General features: G+C 45.2%; 1 protein-coding gene across 1 annotated transcript in view; it reads left to right on the forward strand.

The window, feature by feature from the left end:
- LOC139746038 (uncharacterized) overlaps window positions 1-10,256 on the forward strand; it is a 118,256-nt gene that overhangs the window by 106,915 nt on the left and 1,085 nt on the right. The window lies entirely within an intron of this gene.

The following is a 10,256-nucleotide window of genomic DNA, read 5'->3' on the forward strand; positions in this document are numbered from 1 at the left end:
TTCTTTAATTGAAGGAGGTGAAGGAAGGGGAGAGAGAGAGAGAGAGGGGAGAGAGAGAGAGAGAGAGAGAGAGAGAGAGAGAGAGAGAGAGAGAGAGAGAGAGAGAGAGAGAGAAGGGGAGAGGAGAGGAGAGGGCAACTTGGCCCTTCCCAACCTACGCTCCTAACACTCTTATACAGTCAGGGCTTTGGGAGGGAGAGGGGAAGGAGAGCATTCAGGAGAGGGAGAGAGAGAGAGAGAGAGAGAGAGAGAGAGAGAGAGAGAGAGAGAGAGAGAGAGAGAGAGAGAGAGAGAGAGAGAGAGAGAGATGGGGGGGGGATGGAGGAAGCAGCCCTGGGTCCTACATCCCTTAGCCTCTCCCCTTGGACATCCAGCAGTCAATGCAAAAGGCCCCGTCCGGTTCTTCAGCGGGAGAGGCGAAAGAAAAATATGATCGCGCCATCGGAATTGGTGATGAGGAAGGGGGGGGGAACCCATGGGGGTCTGTAGTAACGGCAGCAGGTCCAGTGAGGCTCAGTGTTAGTCTGGGGAAGGGGTCGGGAGTTCGGGAGGAGGGAGGGGGATGATTCTGCCATGCCCTTCCGCGGATTCGGGAAGGAAGGGAGGTGAGGTGTGTATCTAAGGCTACTGGAGTGGAGAGGGATGGGTGGACGCGGGAATAAGGGGGAACTGGAGGGAAACCTGAACGGGCTTGGGGTGAGTGAGGAGGGAGGGAGTTGGGGGGAAAGAGGAGTGGCAGCTAAAGGAGGAGCCCTGGGGTGTGAGGAGGAGAGGAGGAGGGGAGCGGCCACTCCCATGGTATGCAGGTCCAACACCAATAACGTCATTCGGATAATGAGAGCGAGGCGCAAACGGTGTGTGTGTGTGTGTGTGTGTGTGTGTGTGTGTGTGTGGGTGGGAGTGAAAAGCAACGTGACTTTAACAAGGTTCCACCAGACTTCCTCTTACCATAGCCACGCTTGTAACGCCAACAATATCAGACCTCTAGACAGACAGACAGACACACACACACACACACACACACGCGCGCGCGCGTGTGGATATCCATCAGTCAATGAAACTAAACTGGAATTCTGAGACTGCAATCGAGAGGAAAACAACAAGCCAACGCCAACATTGATTTTGCAGAGACAAGCAACAGGAAGCGACTGTTGTATGAGGCCCGGCAACAGACAGAAGCGACTGTTGTATGAGGCCAGGCAACAGACAGAAGCGACTGTTGAATGAGGCCAGGCAACAGACAGAAGCGACTGTTGTATGAGGCCAGGCAACAGACAGAAGCGACTGTTGTATGAGGCCAGGCAACAGACAGAAGCGACTGTTGTATGAGGGCCAGGCAACAGACAGAAGCCACTGTTGTATGAGACCTGGATTTATGACCGCTACACTATATAACAAACCTGACAACGCCACCAACAGTTTCGAAACACAGATATACAAAAAAAAAGAAAAAAAAAAGTCACTCACTTTTTTTTTTATAAACTCACTCGTGTGGCTGTCGACCATCTGCCTGCCTCACTACGTATGGACAGTGTTAAACGTTTTGTTTAATACGGCCCGTCTCCCCCTATTAAACGCATGTCAGGTGCAGTATCTAGGCTGACAATGATGTATGTGTGTCGATGGGGTTTAATGGGGTATTGGCTGCTGAAAGGCCATTAAATCACACACACACACACACACAAACTGTGAACATTTTAAACGCCTAACTTCAGTATGTACAAGGGTCGTATATACAATGCTATAGAGTGGACTTGGAACACCAGACGAAGGCGTTTATGATCTTTCGTCTAGCGTTTAAAAAATATCGCTGACGGCATTAAATGACCCCGACAGTCGATGGGCCGAAATCACCAACCATCAGTAAATTTAAAAAAAAAAAAAAAAAGGTTAGATTTAAATTCTGTGGGGGGAAAAAAAGTTTTTCATCAGTTCTATGTTGTAACTGGAAAAAGGTAGATTGTATTCAGTTCAAGCCTAGGCCCAAGCTAGGCTTGAACTGTGATTAAAAAAAAAAATTGAATTCTGGCAGGTTAGGTTATAATCAATGACCTTACAGCTTGTATGTATGTTTGCCAAGAACAGGCTTGGTGAAAAGGAATTGTGGTGTGTGTGTGCGTGTGTGTGTGTGTGTGTGTGTGTGTGTGTGTGTGTGGGAGGGGGGGGGGTTACAGGAGAAGGAGAGGGAAAAGAATATCTGATAAATCGAATGTTAAATCCATTCAAACTAACGCCATTGGACTGGTAGTAATCGTAGGAGAAAAAGAAAAAAAGTGGAGTTCAGGGTCTGAATTGAGGAAAAAGAAATCTAATATTGTTGGAGAAGCGAAGACTAAGATTTAATGAAGACATAATAGCTGACCTTATCTCTCGGGAGGGAGGTATCAGGGCAAGAAGAGGGCGAGAAGACAAAGGTGGGAGGAAGGAGGAATTCTCCCTCTCGATAAAGGGATATCAATAAATTCCAGGAAATAATGAGGGATGACCCCATTCAGAGAATACGTAATGGGGGAAAAGTAACTGATGGAGAAATTAGCACACCGTGATTAATTCATAACATTCTTCTAAAGAGAATTACGTGAATGGAAGCGACTGCATTAACTGTGAGTGTCAAGTAAGAATTGGGAGGTTATGATTTACCTGTGGGCGCCCAGGATTCGAAACCCCAAGTCCTGTCTCTTCTTGGCAAGCCGGGACGCCATTCGTTGCCAAGCGGAAGGACCGGGTTTCGATTCGCCGGCGCCACGAAGTAGACGGAGAATAAAGGTTTTAAGTGTGTGTGTGTGCACAGGAATGTTTCCTGTGTCAGTATTGTCGCTCTGCACACTAGGATCGGAGGGGCTGATGCACGAACGTACTTACATCTGATTTGCATACACGGGGAACAAGGCAACTGAAAATATTATACATTCTACATTAACTGAGAAAATGTGATCTTGCAGACCCTGAGTCCAATTATTTACGGTTAATAAAAACGTTTTAAGATTAGAAAGAAACTGGAAACGGCAAAAAGCTAGGCTACTAAAGAAATTCTCTGGAAACATAATTTGGGAAATGGAGCTCCACTGACATAACACACGTCATTCCTTTGGAAGGTTCTGTAAAAATATCTAAAACGACGGAGCTGGAACATGGGTACTTTTGGCCGCACACACGGAGAGGGAGGAGGTCATAAAACACAGAGTTATGGCTCAGTAAAACATACCAAAAAAAAAAAAGGCAGCGAGGGACGATTATATATCAAGATGAAGGAAAAAAACGTAATGACATTTGACAAAAAAAAAAAATGGACAATGCAAAGTGTAATAAACCATAAAATCCTTTCCATAAATTCATAAGGAGTAGATTGGCACTTTCAGAGCAGCTGATCATGGATAATGAATTCGTAAGACTCGTAGAGGACCACGTAAAGAAACGAGAAGACGTGAACTGCAAATTCCAAAGAACTAAAAGAGCAAGTCCAGAGGAGGGCAACAAAGACAACACGTATTAGAATTAAGCATAATGAGCTACAGCGAGAGGCTGGAGGTTATTAATTTGCCCAACATGGGAGACGTAAGGTTGATGGACATCTTCCACGACAAATTCTTCAGCTTTCGAAACCACTTTTTTTAGGATGTTCGCAGTGACCTGTCACACGAAAAACGGCAAAGACAGAGTAAATACCTTACCAGTTAAAAAGAACTGAGAAAAAACATTATATTGTCAGCGTAGCGGACGAATACATTACAGTAAGAGATGAAACTGTCGATATACCAAACAGTATACAAAAGGATCATAATGTAAGGCAGGAGAAAAAGTTTAAGGTGTGAAGCATCACGAGTTTTCTCAAACATCCCCTGCTCCTCCTTCCCTCTTCCCTCCTCCTCCTCCTGCTCCTCACACACAGAGTACCAATAGATGATCAAACACGACAGTAACGGCTTTAGAACGTTCGTAATACCCTTAAGCTCCTCCTGTGAGTAGTTGGATACTGTAATTCGACTCGAATGATTTGCGTCTATGTTTCTGGAAGAAGAGGATCCTCAAGCCTTGACCTCGAAGATATGATGACCTTTAACGTGGACAGTACAGCCACTTGAGCGAGAGGTGCTCGAATGCGACGGTACAAGCTGTGAGCACGACGGTGCGACCCTTCAACACGATGGTACAACCCTTAAACACGATGGTATAACCCTTCAACACGATGGTACAACCCTTAAACACGATGGTATAACCCTTCAACACGACGGTACAACCCTTAAACACGACGGTATGACCATTGGGTTATGATGGTGTATCGTTTCAAAGGCCAGGCCATCACACACACACACACACACACACACACACACACACACACACACACACACATACACACAGGTCAACAAAGGTCGTGCCCCAAGGTGCTTCCTTTATGCTCAAGGGTCGTAACTTCGTGCTTAAAGGTCGTACCTTCGTGCTCAAAGGTCGTAACTTAGTGCTTAAAGGTCGTACCTTCGTGCTCAAGGGTCGTAACGCCCAAGTCTCCCTGGAAAGCGGGAGAGAGACATTCATGAGCAATTCAGCACCTGGGACGACACTGGGAATCGAACCTTACGACCCAACAATGGACCATCACCAGTCGTGCTTCTGGGCTTTCAAAGTTAATGCTCAACTGGGAGGAAAGAAGAATTCTGAAAAAAAAAAATTGATTCTCTTTTTTTTTTGTGTGTGTAAATGAGCCTCCGTGGCATGTTGGTCAGCGCCATTATCGTCACAGCGGGCCCGCGTGCGAGTTTGGGAGCGGGGTAAACCGGCTTGCAGTCGACCCGGCCGTTCATCTTTCCCATTAATTGCTCGATGAAAAAAGGGGCACCAAGACACACACACACACACACACACACACACATACACACGTAGTAACAAATGCTAGGGCTGGTCTTTAAAAAGGTATTGGCCAAACATAACAAGCCTGTGAACGAGGCTGTGTGTGTGTGCTGCGGGACGTAACAGCCCGGTAAATCACGTGGGTGTGAGGTGTGAGCGGAACCGCACGTTGATCGATGGTGAGTGGGATGTCCCATGAGCCTCTGGTAGGTAGACAGGTGGGTACGAGGTAGGTAAGTAGGTAGGTAGGTACGAAGTAGGTAAGTAGGTATAAGGTAGGTAAGTAGGTAGGTAGATACAAGGTAGGCAGGTAAGAAGGTAGGATGGTATGTATATACAAGGTAGGTAGGTACGAGGCAGGTATGTAGGTAGGTAGGTAGGTAAGTAGGTAGGTAGATACAAGGTAGGCAGGTAAGAAGGTAGGATGGTATGTATATACAAGGTAGGTAGGTACGAGGCAGGTATGTAGGTAGGTAGGTACGAGGCTGGTTGGTAAGTAGGCAGGTAGGTAGGTAGGCAGTCCCGCCTCCACCGTTGTAACAATACCCGAACGTCGGGTCGTTCCTGCCGGCGAGGACGACGGCCGTTCCCTGGCTACGGAGGAACGGCTTTACGTTCAACAACATATCCAATTAGCCTGGGCTGAAGCGATGGCCGTTCACACCAGATCCCGACCGCCAGTGTAATTTTTAAGGTGAAACTCATCATCTTAATGAAGACTTTAAGTGATGATTACCCCCTCGAGCTGGTTAGGATACACGTGTCTCTAGTGCCACTTAAAAGGTTACTTACGAAGGGAGTTAAGTACGCACTTTACGGCTCAGCGTTGCGTGGCATTATGATCACCCGTGACACATGCGTGGCCAAAGAAGTGGGAGATGTCTATAAGTTATTTTCTCTCGTCTGTCATTTATCGTTTCGTATCTGTTTAATCGCTAAATGTAAAAAGGATCTTCTACGTCAAAGTGAATAATATGTCTAACACCATACGAATGACATACTTACATACATATAAGTAATCATGCACTACTACTTATCTGTACTTTAAAGGGAGGTAGCTTTTACACACTCGTGTGTGTGTGTGTGTGTGTGTGTGTGTGTGTGTGTGTGTGTGTGTGTGTGTGTGTGTGTGTGTGAGCTAAAGCCAGCCTCCAATGCATCGACCAGCCTCCCAGAGGAGAGGGATAAACCACCAGGTCTCCAGGCCAGACAGGGATTCGAGCCTGCTTTCCCCCATCGACTGAGTCACACACACAGCATGCTAAGTTCTCATCCCGTTAACAATAGATTTACCACAATTGTGGCACAGCGGGGTCGGTGTGCCACCACAGCAGCACTACACTCCTTACCCTCCAAAAGATCCCTCCAAACACCCATCCATGTCCCTCCCGCCCAGCATCCTCTCCAAAAACCCTGCCTCTCTCTCTCTCTCTCTCTCTCTCTCTCTCTCTCTCTCTCTCTCTCTCTCTCTCTCTGCTTATCCCCCCAAAGATCCCTCCAAACACCCATCCATGTCTCCCCCCAGCATCCTCTCCAAAAACCCTGCCTCTCTCTCTCTCTCTCTCTCTCTCTCTCTCTCTCTCTCTCTCTCTCTCTCTCTCTCCAAGCCCTCAGTTCCAAGCAAAACCCCCCCCCCTCCAAACCACCGACTTCTTTTTATTTTTAATTCTCTTTGCCTCCTGAACTTCACCAGACCTCTCCAAACCCCGGTTACGCCCTGACTCTGCCCCCCCCCTCCCCCGAAAGCCCAGGGGCCTCGCACGACCCCGTCCCCCAGCCACGCCCTCTGTGTCACCTTCCCTAACTACACCACCACCTGCAGCCTCCCTCCCTCAACTCCCATCCTCATTAGGTTTCGTGAGCAGTACACAATGCAGCTGTCATTCCAGCAGTGTTCCAGGATTTTTACGTTTCTTTCCCCCATTTCCTCCTCAGAACAATCCTGGCCCTTTTTAAACCTTCACCTTGTGTTTCCAGTAATGCCGTGAGAGCGTTGGTGGATTCAGTAACTAAAGGCAGTTGAAGGTCGTTAAGCCAGCATCCATATCACTCGACAAAGTCAAAAAATAACTGTCTGTCATTAGCAGTAGTAGTAGTAGTAGTAGTGGTAGTAGTAGAAGTAGTAGTAATAGTAGTAGTAGTAGTAACAGTAGTAGTAGTAGTAGTAGTAGTAGTAATAGTAGTAATAGTAGTAATAGTAGCAGTAGTAGTAATAGTAGTAGTAGTAGTAGTAATAGTAGTAGTAGTAGTAGTAGTAGTAGTAGTAGTAGTAGGAAAGACTGAGTAAACAAGACGGTAAACAGAACATCAGGGATAGCAGAAAGGGGAAAATAGAAAGATAAGTAAAGTAAGATACATATATACAGGTGACGGGATGACGAAACCATACACACACACAGGACTTCATTTGCAGTGAACCCCATCAGGCACCTTGTGGTTACCGCCACAGACAGCACGGCTGAAGACTCGTGTATTTGCCATCCATTCGAAGTAAATGTGGTGTTACCACCGAACGTCGATTGGTCGCTTGGGACGTCTTCAAGCTTTATCTATCAACTGCCAAAGACGTCATTAAGACCGGTAAACCAGATCCACCAATCATCTCATCTCTAACACCTGGTTCTGGTGTTAAGGACAATTCCAAGGCCACAAACACTCTTGCCAATGCACGTACACTTTGCCTACGGGCATGAACCTCTCCTTACCTTTAATGAAAGAATGATTAATTCAGTTATTTATACTTTATGACATCAACTGGCGTTGCCAGATGTCGAAAACCACAAGAAAAAAGAAAGAAGGTAAAACTAATTCAGTTTCAACTTGACCCCCGAACGTACCCAAAGTCCCTCGTCGAAGGATATTCATTCACGTTTATTGCTCGCTTCTTCGGAAATATAACAGCATTAACTACCGACCCCACCGCGAGCCAATTACATCCTCGTAAGGTCACGATCGTTAACGCCTTTCAATCGCCTGAGCCAACCATTTAGATATTTTTTTAAAACTGACACGTGTTCGCAAAACTTATATATGTGTGTGTGTGTGTGTGTGTGTGTGTGGTCTTGACCACCTGGCTGGCCATGACCAATGTTGCCCTAACCATCTGGACGCCCTTGGCCAATGGTTGGCCAGTGGAGACTCAGTCAGTCGTTCGAGAAGGAAGAAAAGAAAATATAAAAGAAAGATACCCAGTTTTCTATACGCTGCTTGGGGAGGAGGGGGCACTACGGTAAGCCGCTCACACACCAGCTGCGGGCGAGGCATTTGCATATCTTGATTATTTTGCTGCTGTTCACACCCCATTTACACTTGCACATTTCGACACGACTGTGAGAATAATGACACCTCCGATTCTAACGAGAAGAACGCGTGCTCCGATAATTCTTATTACGGAAAACTGTTGTGTGTTTCCTGTAAACGAAAGAAAGAAATTTGAGTCTCCCGTGTTTCACGGTTATTTCTGTTTTCTTTCTTTCCGCATCCATGCTCTCGTTTTCTTCAATGTTATCGCTGGGCGTAAGCTCTCGTCAAAGATCTCACTCTAAAGGAGTCTGCATTTCCTTGCTACTGGAAGCAGCGCAGCCTATAGAAAGATCCAGGGTAACACCAGGAGTCCTTAATAAATGTTTGTCCTGAGGTAATAATAATAATAATAATAATAATAATAATAATAATAATAATAATAATAATAGAAAAAGAAGAAGAAGAGGAAGAAAAATGATAATGATAATAATAATAATAAAATCAATAATAATAATAATAATAATAATAATAATAATAATAATAATAAAAATGCGGGAAACATATGAAAAGTTAAAGCACAGAAGTCTAGCACAGTGGACATTGCAATATAGAATGTTCTGCTCCTCCAATAACACACAACTTTGTCCTATTTAAGTGTCAAACGTAAAGCACTTTTAGTCCACGAGTCTGCCATCATCTGTACAAATTTCTTCATCAGTTTTCGTATATTCGACATAATTCCGAGAGAAAAATCCATCTGTATACTCATTCCTCTCTACGTTTAGCATGGAAATGATGAACATAAGCACGGAGTGCGGTGGCGTGTGGTGTGGTGTGGTGTGGTGTATGTGTGTGTGTGTAGAGAGAGAGAGAGAGAGAGAGAGAGAGAGAGAGAGAGAGAGAGAGAGAGAGAGAGAGAGAGAGAGAGAGAGAGAGAGAATTGTTAGCAAAAATGCCCTCATGAACACAAACCTCCAGCGCAATAACTGCCAAAGAATTTTTGACACTGAAATGCGGAGTGCAGGAGAGTACGTCCACAAAATTAAATTTCAAGAAATTTAAAACTTTATGAATCAGGAACGCAATATATATGGCACGATGACATTATATATATATATATATATATATATATATATATATATATATATATATATATATATATATATATATATATATTCAGAAATTCACAACAAACACGTGACTTAAACGCAGAAACACCACAAGGAAAAGTAAACACGAGAATTCTGAGCGCTTTCGTGTATTACCACATCTTCAGAGGAAAAGTTACAGAGGGAGAATATTGATACAAGTAATTTATAAAGAACCGGAGGAAACGTTACTTAATTACAAGATCGACTAACCCATTCCATGTTCCCTCCCGTTCTGTTTACATAACCTTTATAGAGTCCATTTTCTGTGAAACTAGTCCTCGGAAGATGGGGTAATACACGTAAGCGCTCGGTGATTCTCGAAGAGATAAGGGTCACAAACTCGTGGGTCAGGAAGGGGGGTGTTTCCCCTCCTCCTCCAGAGGAGGCAGGAAGGATAGATATGGTGACCTGGGATAACAGAGCGACTCTCCCTGTGAACCTGTGACGACATGGTGACTCATGTAGTGACCTGGGATGGCAAGCTTGAACTTACGTCATGACCTGGGATAGCAAGCTTAAACCTATATCATGACCTGGGATAGTAAGCTTGAACCTGCCTCATGACCTGGGATAGTATACTTAAACCTGCCTCATGACCTGGGATAGTAAGCTTGAACCTACATCATGACCTGGGGATAGTGAGCTTGAACCTGCCTCATGACCTGGGATAGTGAGCTTGAACCTACATGACCTTGGGATAGTAAGCTTGAACCTACATCATGACCTGGGATAGTATACTTAAACCTGCCTCATGACCTGGGATAGTAAGCTTGAACCTACATCATGACCTGGGATAGTATACTTGAACCTGTCTCATGACCTGGGGATAGTGAGCTTGAACCTACATCATGACCTGGGATGGCAAATGTCCCCGCATCCACTTTTCTTCGGTTCTTCCCCTCGCCACACTGGCTGACTAAATGCCAGAGACCAATTACCTTCGTTGCTTTTAAACATCAGGACCATTCTTTTCATAAACACACTTCAAATGTATTTCAGCGGTTGAAGGCTTTGTGA

The sequence above is a fragment of the Panulirus ornatus genome, chromosome 63 (assembly GCF_036320965.1).
Source record: "Panulirus ornatus isolate Po-2019 chromosome 63, ASM3632096v1, whole genome shotgun sequence".
NCBI classification, from domain to species: domain Eukaryota; kingdom Metazoa; phylum Arthropoda; class Malacostraca; order Decapoda; family Palinuridae; genus Panulirus; species Panulirus ornatus.